Here is a 20,543-nt window from a genome sequence, read left to right as displayed (position 1 = left end):
GGCTAAAAAGATTTTGCTTTTAATCTTGCTTTGAAAGGAGGTAATGCTGTAAAGATTCAAATACAATTTCTCAAAAATTTTGAACATATATAAATTATGGTAATCTGTTCTTAAGATTCTTTGTTCCTGTTCATAATCTTCAGTTTCACAGTACAGAGGGAATATAGTCCAGAGGCATCAAAGAGTCAGAATTGTGCTTGCAGCTATTAGTTCTCAGATGAAAAGAACCCAAAGCTAGAATTTTTGGCCCGAAGGAATCCAGCTCTCCAGCACCTTTCAATAAAGGAGTCCAAGCACATGCCAAATACTGATTCGGAAGGTAGCTTATTTAAAAGGCATATTCTGGTACTATGTGTGCATTTGACTTGCATTCCTTTCAAATTTAGACTGGTTTGCAGTTTCTTGAGATTACTCCACAAAACTGATGATTTATGTTATATTGTAGTTTCACAGAAATCTAAGACAGTAGAGCATCTAAAGAGAGAATCTGATCTCTTTGCAGTAAGGAGTTACCTCAGCTATTTGCCTATCAAAGTCTTTATTAACAAAAAACCCAAAACAAACCAAAAACACCGTGAGAAATTAGATTAGTATTAGCATGATAGCGGGGCTTGCTGGAAGAGAACCTGCTGGACTTCTGAAGATTCATCCACATTACCCACATGGATAATGTCTTTAAACTGAAAGAGGGTAGATCTAGCTAGGGAGGAAATCTGTCAGCATGGGGATGATGAGACACTGGGACTGGCTGCTCAGAGAAGCTGCAGATGCCGCATCCCTGGAAGCGTTCAAGACCGGGTTGGATGAGACTTGAGCAACCTGGTCTGGTGGAAGTGTCCCTGTCCATGGCAAGGGGGTGGAACTAAATGATCTTTAAAGTCCCTTCCAGCCCAAACCATTCTATCATTCTATGATCCATCATTGAAATAAAGCTTTACTTCTACTGTATAGAAATATATCACAATAATGGTAGGGATCCAGAGCAAGCTCGTATGCTGTGATAAATGACAAGACTTCCATGGTGCTCAAAGTGTTATCAGAATCCATTTCATACCTCATCTGTTATTATAAGCATAAAATCATAAAATGTGCAGATGTTCTCCACTGCTGTAAATGTCAGCATGCTGGGGGCAAATGCTTTGATTTTCTATCAGCAAATAATGTTAAATTATATAGTGTTTAATCACGCTTAGTGAGAGTGATGAACTTTAAAGAACCAGTTTCTTTCAAATCACTCCATCTTTAGTTCTCCTGGAAATGAACATCATCATTTATGAAATCCCGAAGACAACTTCCTCAGCCTGGAGGCTTCACAATGGTTTGAGGCTGATGACAGAGCACTAAAATACAAAACCATTTAGACATCAAAATTATTTTGATTGAGGCAATCAGGTATTTGAACATAGAATTTGAAAGTTAACTTTGAAAATCAGAACCATCATATAAAATAATTCTGGCATCTATTAGGACAGTGAAGTTATTTGTATTTATAGAAGAGTAGACATTACCAGGTGTGACACAACCTTGAAACTGGTAATTTCTAAATAAAGCAATTGCATTTACCAGGCCAGATTGTAAGTGTTTGGAAGGTAGGAGTGCTCCACTGGAGTAACTGGATGTCTGTGGCTTTATATGTGTGGAGAACATCACCTACACTCTCCACCTGCTCTTTCTGAAAGGAAAGGTGTGGGTAAACATATGGGTGCAATACATGGAGGAGACTTTTATGGGGAGTAAGGGAATATAAACCTTCAAATTCCAAAGACATAGTGAAAGGTAATACTGCTAGTATCTTAGCAACCAGAGAAATTAAAAGACAAGCTGTACAGAGAAATCAGCTATAGCCCAGCTTTAAGAGCTCTCTCTGGTATATATTTATTATGACTTTCTGAAACCAGACTTTTAATTACAGCATTTGAAAATACAGAATTTTTTTGTTGGAGGGCTTCATCATTTTTGGTTTCTGCTGAGGGGAGCTACACTTTTGTATTTGTTTCAGTAATCACTAATTTATTGGAGCAACTTCATTAGCATACACTGGACTTGAAGGGCAGGTTGGAAGGCACAGCAGAGTTCTCTTGCGAGAGGAAGGCTGGGTGCTGTGCTGGAGGGAGCACCCACCGCCCCATCCTCCCTGCTCTGGGTGAGTGGTGAAGCCCCTACCGCACTCAGTGACACCGAGGTGGATCCTGCAAATACTAAGAACTGGGAAACTTTTTGATATTTTCACATTTTTTCAAATTAAATTGGCTTCATCACTTTCATGACAGTCTAGATTTTTGAGATATCTGTGTCAGCCCCAGTATGTAGAAATTGATTTTTTTTTTTTCTTTCAAAATAGAAACATACATTTCATAGCAGATATGTGGCTTCTGGCAAAACCTTCATCATGATGCAGAACTAATGAGAGACCAGTCCCTCTTCAAAACATCAGCTTTCTATACAACTTTTTTTGTATAAAAATGCAGAAATCTTGATGCAAGACAGAACTTGCCGAGTTAGTCAAATACCAGGATAATAGATGCATATAAATGTCTAGTAAATTAAAGCTTCATATCCACTTTGCTGCTCTTTTATTGTAAAAGTTTCAGTGTCTATTGCTTGCTATTATTCCTATCATCATTAACCTTCATGATAATGACCACAAACATCAAAAGTTTGAAAACTATTTCATTGAAAGTATGTCCTTAGACATGCTCAATTTGTTATATATAATAATGTTTTGTTCTCGTACTGCAAAGTTACAGTCTAAAAACAGGAAATAGGTTAAAGTGCAAATTAGTTGTATTTGATAAAAAGTAGATAGGCAAAGTCAATGTTTTATGAGCACACCTGTTTTGCAATTGTTTTAGCTATGCTGTGCAGTATTAATGAAAACCCTTTTAAAGGTTGATAAGGGATAGAAATTATTCAGAATCCCTTAAATGCTCACATTCAATAAATATTTTGTCTGCTTAATACTGTTTACCTAGCTCTAATCAATTGTCTGTCAGCACCAAATACATTCTTTCAGCTCACAAAAGACAAAACAGAGAATTTATTTTTAAAATACTGTTATTAACTTGTGTACAGTTCTTTCTATGTTAAGCCAGAAATAGATCAACTCTGCTAAATAATCAGATATTTGGGAAGAGGGAAGTGAACAATTCATCTATATTTCTGAAAAATAAACTGTTCATAAGTAGTTTTAAGTGAGTTTAGGTAAGACTTAAGCTCTACATATTGAAACTGTGTGCCTGTCACTGACAGTTATGTCTTATGGGTCTTGTTATTTACAGAACATCCACCACTCTCCAGGCCTTTTGACAACTTTTGTTTTGTTACCTGATTTGGAGCTGACTCAAGGGCATTTTTAATTAGTATCTTGAGGTTAAGAATTCACTTGCTGGCTCCCCGGGCTTTCCTGAGCCGGCCCCCAGTGATGCTCTTCCCTCAACACAGAGGTCCCAGGGTCAGAAAGATGCAGGTGCCAGTGGTAAAATGGATCACATGCTGCTAAAACGGAAAGAAACCAGACTTTGGGAAGGGCATATTTTTCTAGATCTAACTTTATGACAGATGGTTTCTGCAACAGCATTCTTAAAACAAACCAAAATACATAAATACCCTAAAACAACCTGGGTAAGGATGCCTTGCCACCTGATGTCCTCCAAGGGGGTCTGGTCCTGGGCAGCTCTCATGAAGGAAAACAAACATTCTGCTCTGGGGTTCATCATTTCAGGTGTCACTCAGTGCTGCTGACGGAGCTCAGTACCTCTCAGGAGGTGGGGGGCCGTCTTTGAGGTTGCCCTCCCCATCTGTAAGTGGAAATCACAATCCTTTGCCCTACCTGGCACAAGTGATAGGAGAATAATCATGCTTTAAGTCATCAGTGACTGGGATTCTGGTAGGAGTGGGGGAGTCAGAAGAGGGCAGGAAATGCTGGTGCTAATTGTAGAAAGAACCCAAACCAGATGAATCAGGAGAAGAAATCCCTGCTATTGTACAGTGACTTCTTGCAACCTGATGAGAACTGACAGCTAATATTTCAAAGGGGAATCTGAACAGATTCACAAAGTGCTGGTTTTAAACATTATTAATTTCAGTAGTTAACACCTCAGAAAATAAACTGCAATTAGACTCTTGTGCAAGTATAAATACTTATCATCACTGTTTCTTGTCCTGACAGTCTAGCAGCTGACATCCCTGCTATTCAAATTCTTTTAAGTCTTGCCAGTCAATATTAACAAGACACTAAATACTCAGATTGCACCTGTCCATTAGAGTAAATTGACTAGTTTATTGTCTTAACAGGCTTTCGAAGAGTGATAGGCACCAGCTTTGAACAACTTCTTGGAGAGGATTTTTTTATTATAGCCTTTGAATCCGTTCTGGGAGGTGGCTGATAGCTGTCCTTTCTGGTTTGGAAACAATCAGTTTAGACTGCTAACGGATGATGCTACTCAGAGAAAAAGCTTATGTGATGTGATAGCAGATGATGCCTCGATTGCTTTATTCAAACTGTAAGGCAAAGACTGGCAGGAGAAATTAGTAGGAGAGATAAGTTCTGTGTTAATACCTGGAGACCTGTTAATAGCAGAGAATGAGCTGCTCAGTATTACCAGAGATGTTTTTAATATAGAAGACAAAATTTTGCGTTTTAAGTAATTCTGAGTTTCCACTCAGGGTAACGGGCAAGTAAGCAGTAGGTGTAATTCAAAGCAGTGTGCTGATCTGGCACTCCTGCAGATGCTCCTCTCACTCCCAAGAAACTGTCAAGAGTCCTGTTCTTCAGGTATTAAGTAGTGAGTGTTTGAGATAAGAATCTCAGCCCTGTCATGCAAAGTACTAAAAGTCTTTTTATTCTGGGATCAGCTCTGAAAGGAGATGCCCATTAATTGAGGGTTTGAATTGTAAAATAATAAGAAATATTCCCCATCCTTTTTTATTACTATCCAGGAGCCATCTTATATATATATTTTTTTTTATTATTATTTTTTTATTATTTTTTTTCAGCAAGGATGGATGACTTTCCGCAGACTTCTGCACCCACAAACAGAGTTTTTTACCTGTTCGTCTATACTTGGAACAATCCCAAGCTTTCCAGAAAGAGAATTCTCATCAGTCAGCCAGATGGACATCAGCAGTGTTACCAAGGGGTTTCTCTTGGCCAGATTAATCTGTTTATATATATATATATATATATATGATGAATGGATATGAAAAAAATAGTTGTATAAGGAGATTTAATATCCCCAAATTAACATGAGCCTTCAGCCCGATTCCTCTGGACTCACGCTCAGCTGTGACCTTCTCCATTAGCATCCAGTGAGCCAGGGCCTGCCTGAGGGGAGGGAAAATGAGGTAGAAACTTTAAGGTTGAGCTCCCCATGGCCATAAACGAGGGATCCCTGTTTGTGAATACAGGTGTGCCTCAGAGAGAGAGGCTACCAACTTTTGCACCTTGCTCTAAATTTTTACAGATTTCTCTTTCTGGGTCACTGTTCCTTGCACAGATGCAGCCTGGCTTTACATAAGCTTTGTGAAATGAGGTCTCTCCTCATTAATTTTTCACTTAGGATCCCCATCTATTTCTTTTCTTTTGCCTTCTGATTCTTCTGCTTGGATGTTTTCCTTCTGCTTCTTATTTCTGAAGGAGGTATCTAGACATGAAAAGCAAGAGCAGAGCAAGAGCCGAGCTAATTAGCAGCTGCTTTAAGCTATTGTTTACCCTGCACAGGAACACATCTTGAATCAATGCCAATTTGGATCACAAAAATGTAGCTAGAGAGAGACAGGCCAAAGCCTTGAAAGCCCATCGACAGCCCCTTTTCAAACTCACATTTTTGCTGCATATGAGCCCCACTGTGAGACATTTCCCAGCTCCATAGGTTCCTGCCGGCAGGGGAATTGTTAGAAACACATTTCTCACCAATTCCTTGTAAGTGGAAAAAACTTGTGAACAGTGTGAGTCAACGTAGCACTGTTAGTATTTCAAAACAGGCAGGAAAGAAATCAGGAAATGTTTGTTTTAAGAAAAAAAAAAAAAAAAAAGTGAAGAAATAAAAGTGTTTGCTATTTTCATCCTTTTCCCTGCCATAAAGCTCTACTTCTGGCTACCATGGTTCCAGCTACCGGCAAGGAGCCAGAAAAAAATATGCTGCTTTTGACTAAGGATCCGTGTTGTCAGAATAGACTCCTCTGTCCTGGATTCACAAGCGCATATATACATGTGTTTCCGTTTTGGATGTAGAACCTCAGCTCCCCTCAGATCAGCTGTGCTCCATCGCAGTGCAGGCGGGAAAACAAGGAATTAGCTACATCTTTGATCAATGTAATTCATGTTAGAGGTTGTGAAAATGTTATTTTCTGGATCAGTCTATGAATATTGTTGCTTATGCAAATATATGACTTTGCTCTGATTTCTATGAAAACAGCACAGAAAGATTTGCATTGACTTTATGAACTAAATCATAACTGGTGAAAAGTATAATTTGTGCTTCCTTGCACTTGGTAACAAACCTACAAAGAAAGAAAGCCTCTGTCGAAATTAAGACATTGGTTGAAGTAACTGCATCAATATTATGAGCTCTCATTTGTTCAGCAGACTGAGGTATGACAGTGTCACCTAGCAACTTTTGAAGGGCATTCAGATCTGACAGTGCTGAACTCTATAGAAAAGCCTATAAATAAATTCATTTACAAATTAATACTTTTTATTAGTGTCAAGAGCATCACATTTGACATGAAAAAGTTAACACTGTACAGGAGAAAAGGAACAAAAACATATTTTTCATCCTAGCAGTTATGTAGTGAGAGCATTTAAACTGAGTAATCATGAAATACTGTAACCCTGGGAAGCAAAGATGTGTATTTACAGTGTGGCTGCTTTGAAATATGTACATGCATAGCCATAAGATTTATATACATTCCCTTTTTCCCTGAAAATAAGACAGGGTCTTACATTATTTTTTTCTCAAAAAGATGCTTACTTTTTTACATGTGTTTCTTCCTGGGCACTGTTTAAATTAACTTCTTTAATGAAATATAATTAGGACTTATTTTTGAAGCAGGGCTTATATCTTGAGCATCCTGAAAAATCATGCTAGGGCTTATTTTAGAGGTAGGTCTTATTTTCAGGGAAACAGGGTATACATACACATGTATCTATGTAAATTGTTTTAGATAACTTCCATGATTTTCCAGGTATTTATGTTAACAATGAAGAAAGATTAGTGTTTCAAGTATTGCCCATACTATTGAATACCTTCTAGTATCTACAATTCCTTATGCTTCAGTAAGTTCATAACCTCTGCTGCCCTGCCAGGTCACCTGAAGATCAAGGCACAGAGTGCTATAGTGGTCTGTAGTGCTGAAATTCAGTAACTTTCCATTGAATTACTGCTGCCAGAGCTGCCTGGATGGAGCACATAATTATCTGTATATGGAAGAGCTTAGCCAAAGCTAACAGGGATAGTGGTCAGCAAAACTTAGGCTGGTTTTGGCTGGTGAATTGACTGTGGTGATGTTCATTGCAGCCAGCCAGTGTCTTTGGTCCATGAATTACAATTAGGAAAAAACAGAATTAATAAAAGCTAAATCAGGCCTAATAATTTTTAAGGAGGAGTCTTGAGTAGTCCCACATCAGAGAGGCAGGGTCTAGGCCCTCTGCTGCACAGCTGAGAAGACAAAGTGTCCCTTGCAGTAATTTTCTAGGTTGAATTTGAATTATTAAAAGCTTTCACAGAAGAAAAAAAAATAATTAAACAGGGAATTTTCCTAAGAATTATCATACATGTAATGCATCAGTGCACTTGCTAAAACTAAGGGAAATAGAAGTTGCAAATATTCTAGAAAAAGAGACAAGTGGGTACATATTTGCCTGGCTATTTGTGATATTTGCTACATATTTGCTAGGCCATACATGCCTGGCTATTTGCGATATTTTCTCTTTACCTACGCGGCCCCTGCAGGTGAATTAGTTGGTCCCTGCATGTGTGATCACTGCTGCAGAGCTGCTGGTTGTTGAGTTTACACTTCCAGTCGTTCATCACCCTTCAGGTCATGCAAAGGGACTTTACCAGGGTGGGGAAAACAGTAGGTGCTAATGGGATCTGCTTGCAGGCTTGTCTGAACAGGCTGATCCAAAATAAACCTAAGAAGCCTAACAGCACTTTAAATCAAACCTGAGCCTGAAAACAAGGAATCAGTTTGAGTGTTTTAAGAACAAACAAACAAAAAAAGAGACTTTAGTAACAGCAAGAGTGGAAAAAATATTTTACAGGGATTCAGTAATGGCTCTACCCCAAAACTTTTTGTTTCTGTTTTCCTCTTGTGACCCTTGGGCTTAACCTCCTTTAAAACTGAGAATGACTGGTGTGATATGTGTCAGCTCGAAAACAGCACATCTCCTTTGGGCTCAGCAGAACCCCCCACTTCTACCCTGTGTAGGCACAAGTGACACCTTTGCTACCTTATTATTATTTTTTTTCTCCACAAGTGTATCTCCAGTTTGATAGAGGAGCAAACAGCTGCCACATGCTCCCTTTCCTGCCGTGGTGCTGGTGGCTCCATGGAGAAGGGAAGGTTAGCCAGCCAGTGCAGCCCCTTGCCTACCTACACACCAAAACCCAGACAGGCATCAGAGCTTTGTTTCTGATAGATTTAGTTTCTTGATCCTTATTTGTACACCTAAGGGCCAGGGCAGGTGTCTGTTGACTAGCTTGGCACAAACCTGCTTCTTTTCTATACATTGATAAACACAAGTCCCAGTCAGACCCGTTTTTCTTGTCCCACCTGAGAGTAAGAAGGCTCCCAGTTACCTGGGCAAAGCTGCCAGTGGCTGCAGACAGAGAGAGCATAGCTGTGAAGGACATGGAAGAAATCACAGAAAAGTAATGTGGTGAGGCATTCTTCTGCCTCTGGGAGGACTCTGCCTTCTTGAGTCTCCAAGAAAACCAGTGGCAACTGGATGAACTTAAAGCCTGCCTGACAGTCAGGTCCAGGCTGCTCAGCTGGGCATGGGCAGGATGGGTAGTTGCCTTTCTGCCCACTGACCCAGGACAGACCAGACTTTGTTAAACATCATTGGCACAGCCAGTATTCTTTCAGCAACCTGAAATAAATTTCAGATTTTGTGATTTCTGCTCCAGCATTCAAATGCTCATGGCATTGGGCTCATCCTAATTGTGCAGTGGTGAGAGCATCTCACTCTACACAGCCCCAGGGACCTCAAGACCAGAAGAAAAAGAAGCAAGAAAAATCTGATTCCTCAGCATGTCATGTTTTGCAGCATAGTCAGTGGGACACATTGCCCTGATGTGCCCCAGCAGGTGAGTATGGGCTGTATTGGAATGGCTGTCACAGCACATATGCAAGGCCAACCTCCAGCCCATGGCACAGCCCATGGCAAAGGCAGCTGCAAAGCTTCGCCACAATGTGAAACACTGGGGTGAGGAAGAAGGGTCACCTGAGAAAAGGGGGAGAGGATCAGTAAGGAATCCCCAGGGGGGAAAACTGTGGGAAGGGGCAGGAGGGCAAAGCTGCAGCATGAATACAGCTGGAAGCACGAGCCCACGCTCACAGCAGGAGGTTTTCAGAGCAAGCTGCCTTGAAAAAGCTGTTACAGAAAAAGCCGCTGCCTCCTCATGCCCAGCCCTGCTGTGCAGGGACAAGGTGGCTTTATGCACATTCGTAAACCCACCAGTGGTTCCTGCCCACTGCAGGCAGGGGTAAGCTTATAGGGTGGTTATTTCACTCTCAAATTCACTGAATAAACGTAACCATGATACTGATTATTTTTTGAGTGTTATATCATTTCCATTTCTGTCTTAGTCAATCTTTCTGCAGTTGAGCTCTGGGCAGTTGAGATGCCACGTTCAGCACAGAGCTGCAGGTCCACAGGGCACCCAGCACGCGGACACTCCTGCATGCCAGGCTGGGAGGTGGGGTGAGGGTGGCAGTGCCGAGGGGGGTCTAGGACAAGATCAAAGGACTATTGCTACCACAGTAGTTAAATATCTTCTTTTTTTCCCCTTAAGAACACATATGCCACAAGGTCTGATGTATCCACATTTATTTGTACTTCAAAGCTCCCATAGCTTCACAAAACAATTTTATTGAGAAATTTTTCTCTTACACTGGGTATATAACAAACATATATAACAACTGACAGGAATTAAAAACTATCCAATTCCAGAATTGCTGCAGCCAGTCAGAACATTTCCAACTCTACAGGCTAGGATGAAACCGAACCAGTTCAGAGAGGCAATTTGTGCTCATCATGATGCTTCCTCTCTTTGTCTTCTGTGCTCAGCTGCCTTCCAGATATGGGATTTTTTTAATGAGGGAGAATGAGCAACTCGTTTTGTCCTAAAGTCACTGAATGCAGATTGCAGTGCAAAGAACTGAACAGTAAAAGCCTTGCTGCCTGAAGACAGAGTATAATAAAAGGTAACGTGATAATCCCCCCCAACGATAACCATTCCCCATCGGCGTCCAGGTTTTTCTGTCATCTTTTCATGCTCTCTGTAGGCCGGAGCAGCCTGGGACCAAGCAGGGGGCACCAGCACAAAGCGGTTTGTGACAGCAGTAGAGGGCTCCCCTTGGGATTGCCAAGAGCATAGCACGGGACCCAGCAAAAGAAACAGCGAAAAATAGTTTATTTGATTTCTTTTTCTGACAAACTAATTAATCGCTGAGGGAATCTATCTGTATGAAATTTGATCTGGCTTTACAGAGCTTTTGGTTCCACATTCTATATGTACTAGAAACTACCCCTGCTTTTTGGTTTTTAAAAGTAAGATTTCCATTTCTTACTTCAACCTTCCTTTCACTAACACAATAAAATATATTTATCTACTTTTTTTATCGTTACATATCTCCACAGCTACTGGAGAAAAACAGTGTTGAAACAAAGCTGTAACCCTACTGGAAGTCTGGAATTCTTCATCAGAAGGAGGATCCCATTTAGGAGACAAATGGCTTTATTTCGGAGGAGGTGAGTTTGATTTATTGCATAAATACTTCACAACCCACAGGCTGATGAAGTGATGAGTTTCGGTGTAGTATGTTCTCTTATGGCTACGAGCCTTGGTATTTGTATTTAATCTCATTGATAGAAGAAAAGTGGCAAGCGTGCTGAGGAAATGCAGTGTTGTTAAAATGATTGCTGCTGGGTGGGAATGAGCAGGAGCAGCCTACAACATGCCGAGCTGACCCAACGAGGTACCTCTGTGAGCTGACATGCGCCAGGCGCGTGGTGGTAACAGAGAAGTCGGGAAGGCGAAGTAAACCTGGTGAACCTTCATCTCCAGGCGTTGCGTGCACAATGGCAGTTTCCCGATTAAATGCATAAAAACTCTTTGTATTAATCAAATCAATGCAAATTACCTAATTTAGATGACTGGCAGCTGTAATGGGCTGTATGAAGATACTCTGCCAGCTTAAGTAGAATTGGGATGCAATCAACTCTCAGAGCTGAAGAAACAGCTCACAGCTGAGATTAAAAGCACAGAGATGAGACAAATCCCCATCAGGTGTCTCTGGACTAACAGTGAGGAGGGAGTTAATGGGTCTTTCCTAAAGAGACCTACTACTGATATGTCCCTACTTGTGCTCACTAAACGCAGGCCCGCTCTTGTAGGCATCCAGTGGCTCAGATCAGTTCACAGTCCCTGATAAACTTGGCTGCAGCAGTGGAAAAGGCTACTCCCTCGTACTCCAGCTAAATCCATCACCTAAGATTAAACATTCATGGTCTGAAGGGTCCTGCCTGCAAGCTGATTCACAGCATATCTGCTGACGCTGCGTTTCTGTCCAGAGTTCGAGATGTTGGGATGGAGCTGCAGCCAGGTGACACAGCGACAACAGAGGCGACAGTGGTTTCCCTGGAGACGGAGTTTCTCCTCACAGCTCTACCAGCTCTTACATGTGCTCCTGGTTGATCTGCCTCTGGGCAAAGGCACGCATCCTGATTTAAGCTGCTAACAGTGACAACCAAGGTCATCCTTTGACTTTGCCTTGAAATGGGCTGTGCACTCCTTAGGCTATTTACAACCCACACAGAGGTATTTCTCTGCATAACCAGTCTCATGAGGGAGTGAATCACTCTGCAGATGGGTCCAGCTCCCTACCACACAAGAGCCAGAGGATCCACAGGTCCTCTGGCTCTTGTGTCTCTCCACCTTGCTGTCCATGCACCTGGAGGCACAGGACTAAAAGTCTTCTGCAAGTGCTGTACCTCCCAGGAAGGTGTAGCCATCACCAGGGTTTAACAACAGGATGGATGGAAGCGGAGGGGGCTTTTTAAGGAATTGGCTGAGGTGGGAGACAGGTGTAGTGAGAGACAGGGACTGAATGGAACAAAAACACAAAAGAAAGCTGAATACAGCTGGACACTTTGTGGCAGTGAGCAATTCTTATTGTCCCTGTAGAGAGAAATGTGTTCTGCCAGGTAACCTCTGGGGATGAAAAGTTGTTCTCCCCATTTACCAGTAGGTGCAGAGCTGAAGTCTGTTCCCTGCACCACTCAGCGCAGTGACTGTGACCCCTTGTGCTGGTTTGACTGATAATGGGTTAACTTTCTTTGTGCAGTTAGAAACCTTTCTTTTTCACAGAATCATGGAATGTCAGGGATTGGAAGGAACCTCAAAAGCTCATCCAGTCCAATCCCCCCGCCGGAGCAGGAGCACCCAGATGAGGTTACACAGGAAGGCATCCAGGCGGGTTTTGAATGTCTCCAGAGGAGACTCCACAACCTCCCTGGGCAGCCTGGGCCAGTGTTCTGTCACCATAACTAGCATGCTCATTATTTGGACTAAGTTTGAGAACAAGCAGATAGGACCCCAGCACAGAGCTAATGTTTTTAATTGCTCTGGTCTGAGAGCCAAGGACATTGAGTGCTCTGCCAACAGGTGTCAGGCATCAAGATACTGGGGCAGAGCTTGACCGACCTCCAGATCGATCAATAAAAGTATTCCATCCCATTGGCATCATGCACCATATTTAAGGAGTCGGTCTCTTCTGCTTTCACTCTCTGGCTTCTTGGGTGCTTTCTCTTGTGTGCATTGTTTTTCTCTTCACTCTTTTGGTCGGAGCCGGGGGAGTCTTTGGTGCAGGACGTTCAGTCTGGCTTTTGCCATTTTGCAGGGGCCTCTCAGCCTTTCTGCCTTTTCCCCGTTTTTCACTGTTAGGGACCAAGTGCTGCTTGCTGGGACCGGCTGCTCAGTTGTGGACAGAGTTTGTGAGGAATTGCCTTAAGTATCTTTTATTTCTATTTTATATATATATATATATTTACTAGTAGTGTATTAGTATTTTGTTATTTTATTAAACTGTGTTTATCTCAATCCAAGTTTCTCCTTTCCCCTTTGATTCTCTACCCTGTTGGGGGAGGGCAGTGCAGGGGGAAGGAGGTGAGTGAGTGGCTATCGTGGTTGCATTGCTAGCTTGGCTTAAACCACAACACCTCTCAAGTCTTGTTTGACTTAAATCTTGTTGATTCAAGGACGGTCCATGGGATATTTCTCCAGTTCTAACATCCCAATATTGAGTTCAACTGGAGCGTCAGTCTGTATTTAGCACTCTTTATGTATGGTGAAAGGACACCCCCAGCTCACCCCAGAGCAGTTTCCCTAGGGTTCTGTAATGAAATAATAAAAGCACAAGAAACTATATTGAGTTCTCTTACTTCAAATTAGATTAGCATTTTAATGTTTCCTAATTAGTTGAAGTTTTTTTATACACCAGTTTGTAATGTTGGGAAAGCGTATTTTACAACATTCCATATACAAATAATAAATTGTGCAACACAGATGTTGCCTCTAATTGTAATATTTTAAGTAAAGACGAAAACACTCTGCTTAGCTTTTAATTAGGTTTATTCCAAGCAGACACAAAAATAAAAATTTACTTGTCTTTTAAGTAGATACCATCTGCAATACATTTCTATACCACAATCTAGTGCAAAGTATATCTTCAGCCTGCTGTGCTCCTGCATTATCTTCCTTATGGTGGAAAGCCTATTGGTGCAGCGAAGGTGAGTCTACAGCAATGGTCACATTATGGCGTGGCTCTTATGTGAAGCTGCCCCCAGCTTCTTTTGGTTGACCTTTCGGACTTGTTTTGGGCTAGAGGTGCCCTTGGCTGTATCATTATTTGAGCGATGTGAAAGCAGTAAGCACTGCAGGGAACCAGCCAAAAGCACCTAGTACTTCTATACAGCCAACATCTTCAACTTGCTGCACAACCAGGGAGTTTCTTCCTTTTGTAAAAAATCATAAGTCCTAGCGAAATAAGCTGGCTAATTTATTTTTCCATTCCTGTTTTGTGTTTCCAGCACACAAAAGATACCAACGTTAATGCCTAATGCTCAAGGAATCAGGCCACATTTGTCACTGTTTACTGATGTACAATTTGCATACACAAACCCACTTCCAGCAACACAGTTACAACATGTTTAAAGTAAGAGGTTTAGTTCCATGTCAGACTGTTAGGAGAGTTATTTTTGCCTGGGGACCAGTGGCTGGCAGAGGGGCATCACCATCGGGAGGAGAGTGAGCCAGCTCCCAGCCACTCCTGGCATCAGGCCTGCTCATTACCAGAAGCCTTTAAACTCAGCCCAAGGGTACAAAAGCAGGACAGGCTGTGTGTGGCAGCTGAACAGGCCCCTCAGTTGAAGACGATGGGACTTGCCCCTTTTTGCTGTGGCAGCTTAAGCCTCCCAGAAACATCAAGTCTAAAAGATGTTGCTGCAGCACAACCTGTGGTGGCTTTGCAGGCTGAATTTCTGCACTAATGCAATTCCCCCTCACCTCACCAGCTAATCAGACTCACTGACATGCTCCTCTTTGGATTAATGTTAGTTTTACTCATCAAAAGTAAAACTACTGCAAAGCCTCTTCACAGGTAGGGAGTTTTTGTCTTTTCTATATGTACAACATCCCCCCCTTTGCAATGCAACAGGAGACAAAAAAAATAATAAAATTAGAATTATACAATCAATTTGGTTGGAAAAGACCTCGAAGGTCAAGTCCAGCCATTAATCTAGCACTGTCAAATCCAAATTACCTATTACTGCTTTTTTTTAATGAGGAATTTTACATCTAAACACTCATATCCACTATTCCTTCCAGGCTGATTTTAAAACATCCTCAAAAGCAAAAAGGCTGAAGCCACGTTCAGCTGGTGACAGACTAATGGCCTCAGTGTTCCTGCATGTGAACAACAGACACTACTGGGAAGGGAGGTGAGTAGTTGTCATCACTACCTCTTGTTGCAGTTATGTTGTTGGTTCATCTCTAATTCAAGCGGAATTGAAATCTGGAAATATATCAGGTTTTTTTGTACTTCTGTGCTTTCACGTGTAGTCGGAGAACTGCATCATTCTCCTGCAGAGGTCACCAGTGGCTCCGGGGTGCAGTGGGACAGGGACAGCGGGACAGGGAGGGCAGGACTCTCAGCACACAGCCCCAGGGGAGGGCACTGAGGGACCTCTTGGCCATACCCCGAATCCTACTCCCTGCTGGTCATAGAATGGTACCTGTTTCACCTTTCTGGATGCTTTTCCAGCCCTGCAGGAGCACTGGGCTTTGCCCACAAATGCCAGCCAATTCACCTTTTGATTTCTTTTCTACTTAGTTTTTGTTCTTGGGGAACAAGAAGGTGGAATGGGAAGAAATTATTAACTACAGGGCGCTTGTGCTCTCACGGAGAGTAAACTGCTTAAATATGTTTTAATCAGCTGCCCCTGAAATCTTGGGCGCAGTTGCAATGTTTGGGAGCATTGACCTCGTACTCATCATGGCTGAGGTACACATGGAAGTTTCTCCTTCCCTGGTTGCCCCACTTCCCACACACGGGCATGTCCATGTCCAAGGACCCCGACCAGCCCAGCAGTGGTTCCAGGACCCGCACGTGGAGCCGCTCGCTCTGCCAGCGAGCTCCAGCCTGGGGACCCGGGGACAAGGGGACCCAGCCCTCAGTGCCACACACCCAATGTCAGCTTCTCCGGGAGGTCAGCCCTCCTGAATTGCCATGCAGTGACTTGCTCACAAATACAGACACTTTCTTTTTAAGAAATCTCATAGTATTCCAGGTAGCTCTACTTTTCTCACCTTAATAATTTTGCTTCTGTTAAATGAAAGCTGATAAAATAGAAGCTGTTGTAAGACCCAGAGAAAATTAGGTTATGTAACCTCTTTTTTCTTTATTTAGCATGATATCAAAGTTGTTTCTTATCATTCTTCAGGTACATTGTGCTCAGGAATAAATTAAACTGTCTATTCAACAAAGAGGAGCTGCTTTTTCTTCTGCTAATTTTCTCTCTTTCTCAATTCTCACTCTATTATTAGGGAAAAAAATAACAAGCTTAGCTGAACCCAGAGGAGACCTTCCAGCTTTGCGCATTCGCACCATGCAATTACTTCACCAATCCAAGTGGTCCATCTATCGGTCTCTGGCTGGTACAACAAGCATCAAAGTCAAAAGTACAATGATGTTTTTCTTTACATAATTACTTGCTGAGTTGACAAATGGAGTGACAGCTGTGCCCTTTTTAGGGCAAGAATTGTGCAGAAATCAAAGTCATGTAAATAATTTCCCTGGGTGTTTTTTCCTGTTCCTCCCCGCTCTGTGCTCACAGCCCCGACCCTGAGCCCAGCTCCAGGGAGCAGCCGCGCTGGCAGGAGCCACAGATGGGTCCCGCTCCCCCGAGTGCCAAATCTCGCTCCTGATGGCTTCTGCCATGCCTTGAATTGCCTCCACTGCAAAGCAGATTTCTTTTTTTATAAATTGTGATGGGAAGAGCCAGCAGAGACCTCTACACCTGTGCCTGAGGGGGCAGGGAAGGAGGAGAAGGTGGGCAAAAGCTGCAGACAGAGAAACACGGCTGGGAAATACAGTGCGGCAGGGGGGTTCATGGGGTACAGCCCCTTCCCGAATTGCCACTTGCAGTGTTGAGCCTGGCCGGGTGAGCAGTATCCAGCCACCTCTGGCTGGCATTGGCAAGGGAAACTCGGTGCTCCTGCGGGGCTGGGTCTCTGCTGGAAGCATCCAGCAAGGTGAAACAGGTACCATTCTATGACCAGGGGGAGTGGATTCGGGGTACAGCCAAGAGGTCCCTCAGTGCCCTCCCCTGGGGCCGCGTGCTGTGTTCTGCCCTCTCTGCCCCACTGTCCCTGTCCCACTGCACCCCAGAGCCAGTGGTGACCAGTGCATGAGAATGCTGCTATTCTCCAACCACACGTGAAAGCACAAAAGTACCAGAAAAAACTGAGAAAATCCACCTTTGCTACTTAAGAAGTTCACAGTTGGTGGAGCAGGTCTTCCAGAAATCCTGTTGTGTTTCTAATAAGTGCTGTCAGAGTTTAAAAGGAAAACTATTGAAGTGCTGAGCTTGAACTAGTTTGATTCTCCTTTCTATTTTATCATTGAAAAGTCAAGTGTAGCATCATTTAAGAAAGGCATGTGCACTGCCAATACTCACATTTTGTAATGTCAAAGCTAGAGGGAACATTAAAATAACCTGGTCTGACTTAATTCCTGACACAAGCCATCCTTTTCCCCTCCAGTAATTCCTGTATTGAGCCAGCAACTTGTCTTTGAAGTAGACATTATAAGTGGTGGCTGATAAATCCCAACAAGTTTGGAGGCTACTTCAGAGTAAGCAGGAAGATGTAGGTAAAAAAGCAAACCCATAGTTGGTGGATTTAAGGTATCCAGACAGGGGTCCACATTTCCCTAGGAAAAATAAATAAATAAATAATAGGGGTCTGCAGACTGTAAAGGACTGAAAATTATAGGATTAGAGCATATTTGCAGGGAAGACACCCAAACTTGGCATAAAGTCTGCAAGTGTGGAAGCAGCAGGACTAGGGAAGAGATTGTGCCACTGTACTCAGCACTGGTGAGGGTGCACCTTGAATCCTGTCATCAGTTTTGAGGCCATCATCATAAGAAGGACACTGAGGTGCTGGAGAGAGTGCAGAGGAGGCGATGAAGCTGGTGAGGGGCCTGGAGCACCAGTCTTGTGAGGAGCAGCTGAGGGACATGGGGGTTCAGCCTGGAGAACAGGAGCTGAGGGGAGACCTTATCACTGTCTGCAACTACCTGAAAGGAAGTTGTAGCATGGAGGGGGTTGGTCTCTTCTCCCAAGAAGCAAGTGATAGGACAAGAGGAAACAGCCTCAAGTTGCACCAGGGGAGGTTCAGATTGGATATTAGGAAAAAATTCTTCCCAGAAAGGGTTGTCAGGCATTGGAACAGGCTGCCCAGAGAAGTGGTGGAGTCACCATCCCTGGAGGTATTTAAAAGCCAACATAGACGAGGTTCTTAGGGACATGGTTTAGTGCTAGAATTAGGTTATGGTTGGACTCATTGGTCCTGAGAGTCTCTTCCAAGCAAAATTATTCCATGGTTCTATAATTTTATGACTGGATTTCAGTGATCACCCCTTTCCCTCTCTCCATCCCTCAACACTGTGTCCTTTATTTTAAACTGCCCTGATCAGGTTCAGTGAAGAGACCTCCTTTTCCCATCCAACTGCGGATAAGCCTACTAAAGAGTATCTGCCATGCTTATCTATAAATAAAGCAGCATGACAGAAAAACAAATTTTTCTATAATAGCCTGAGTTTGTTTTCTTTTAATCAAAATCAAAACAAAACCCCTGAAATGCATCAGTATCCCAGAGGAAGTGGAAATGTTCTGACAACATACAGTATTGCCTTTGCATTTCACTGTTCTGCTGGCATTTCAGAAGTTTAAAAATGAAAAAATAGCTTTCAAAAGTAGGGTCTTCCTGAGTAGAAAAACTTATTGAAACTGTAATGGAAAGATCAGAACAACTTCATTACTCTTCATTAAATAAAATAAATGTTATTTCTATTCCCGTCACATACAATCATATATTATAACTATTAATATTGTAGAGATGTTTCTTTTGTCCCAGAATTTAATGTATAAAGCTGCAAACATCCTTGCATGAAAAACAACTTACGATCACTGGAATGACATGCAGTTCATCTTTTTTACGTCCATTAATTTTCTGTAAATAGAGCACAGTTCCTTTGCATTGTTTGTGCTAATGGAGAGCTCAGAGCAGTTTACCCTGTTACTACTTATCATTTATTTGGGTGATAATTTTAAAAAGCTTTTAAATTAAAATGATAAAGATGGTTAGGGGGAAAGATACAGCCTTTCAGAACATTTCAAGTATGATGGATTATCTCAGCAAAAATGATGGTTCTTATTTAAGAGATGTGCCAGGGCTTGACGCACATCTCAAGCAATTTTTCAAGCCCACCCCTCCACCTCATGTGAGGCATCCTGCCCAAAGCCATTTTGGAGCACCATCGCACCCACGTCCCGCTCATCAGCCCCATCCAGCTGGTCCCCGGAGCACCTGCCGACACGCGGGGCTTTACCCTGGCGCTGGGCTGAGACGAGTGACCCACCAGAGCTCGGCTCTGTGGCTTGGGGTGTCAGGCAGCTGCCGCCAGTGAGGGGCTGGTGACACCTCTGGCTGAACGCAGCTCAGCCTTCAGCCTCGGCAGGTCCCCAGCCACCACTGCAAGGAGGAGCCAGGGCAGGAGGAGTCAGCATAACGTATGGCTCCTGGGATACTTGGTCACATATGTGCTCACTGACCAATACACACGCTCACGTTGTGAAAAATATCTGTGTTTGTGACAGGGACATCGTGATCAAAGAGCTCGAGGAAAGGAGTGACTGCCAGTCCCTCGGCTGCCACCCTTCTGCAGTGATCAACCATATGGACACCTTCCCACCCTGGATTTAATCAGTTCTTTCACTAGATTTAACAACTACAGAACAACAAATGATACTTTTGCATTGAAGCTCTAGTCCCGTTCCCATTGCCACCAGAGGCACCCCTGCACCAGGCAGGACCACAGGCAGGCTGGGACGCTGCATGGCCCAAGCAGGGCAGGGGATGCTGCCGGTGGGGGCTGGAGCCATGGGTGACACCCAGAAATCTTGGGGTTTGCTCCAAGCCAGTAAAAGGACACAAATAACTTCACAACAAGCAATGCTCTTGGGTGAAGTCAGCCTGGAGAAAATAAGCGGCTGCCTCTGGTAGCTGAATCAGGCTGCTCCGTGTAGGGCACGAGGGCTCAGCCCCCCCATACCCGGCAGCATTCCAGGTACTCTATGGTGTTGCTGTGGGGCTAACACACCGCTCCTCGATTATACCCAAAATACAGCTATTCCTTTCAGCTATTCCAAGTCCCCTTGGTGTGTGCATTATTTGTATAAGGTGTCCCCACACCCATGAGAGATTTTTGGTCACACAGTGTTGTTGGTGTGAGAGTATCTGTGACACTGGCAGTTCCTCTGGGGAACTGCTCCTCAGCTGAAGGTTTATAGAAACTAAAAAAAAAAATACAGTTCTATATTTCTGGTATTAGTGGCTAATTTGTGACCCTATCTTGATGAGCCCACCATAACAGCCCAGCCAGTTTTTTAGGCACTTTTTGAAGAGGGAAGCTTGCTTAAATCAATAAAAGTAGAGATGACATGAGCCTTTTCAGGATACAGCAAGGAAGGT

The sequence above is a fragment of the Streptopelia decaocto genome, assembly GCF_964273445.1.
Source record: "Streptopelia decaocto genome assembly, chromosome: 12".
Taxonomy (NCBI): domain Eukaryota; kingdom Metazoa; phylum Chordata; class Aves; order Columbiformes; family Columbidae; genus Streptopelia; species Streptopelia decaocto.
The sequence above is the reverse complement of the archived record's forward strand: the minus strand, read 5'-3'. Positions refer to the sequence as shown.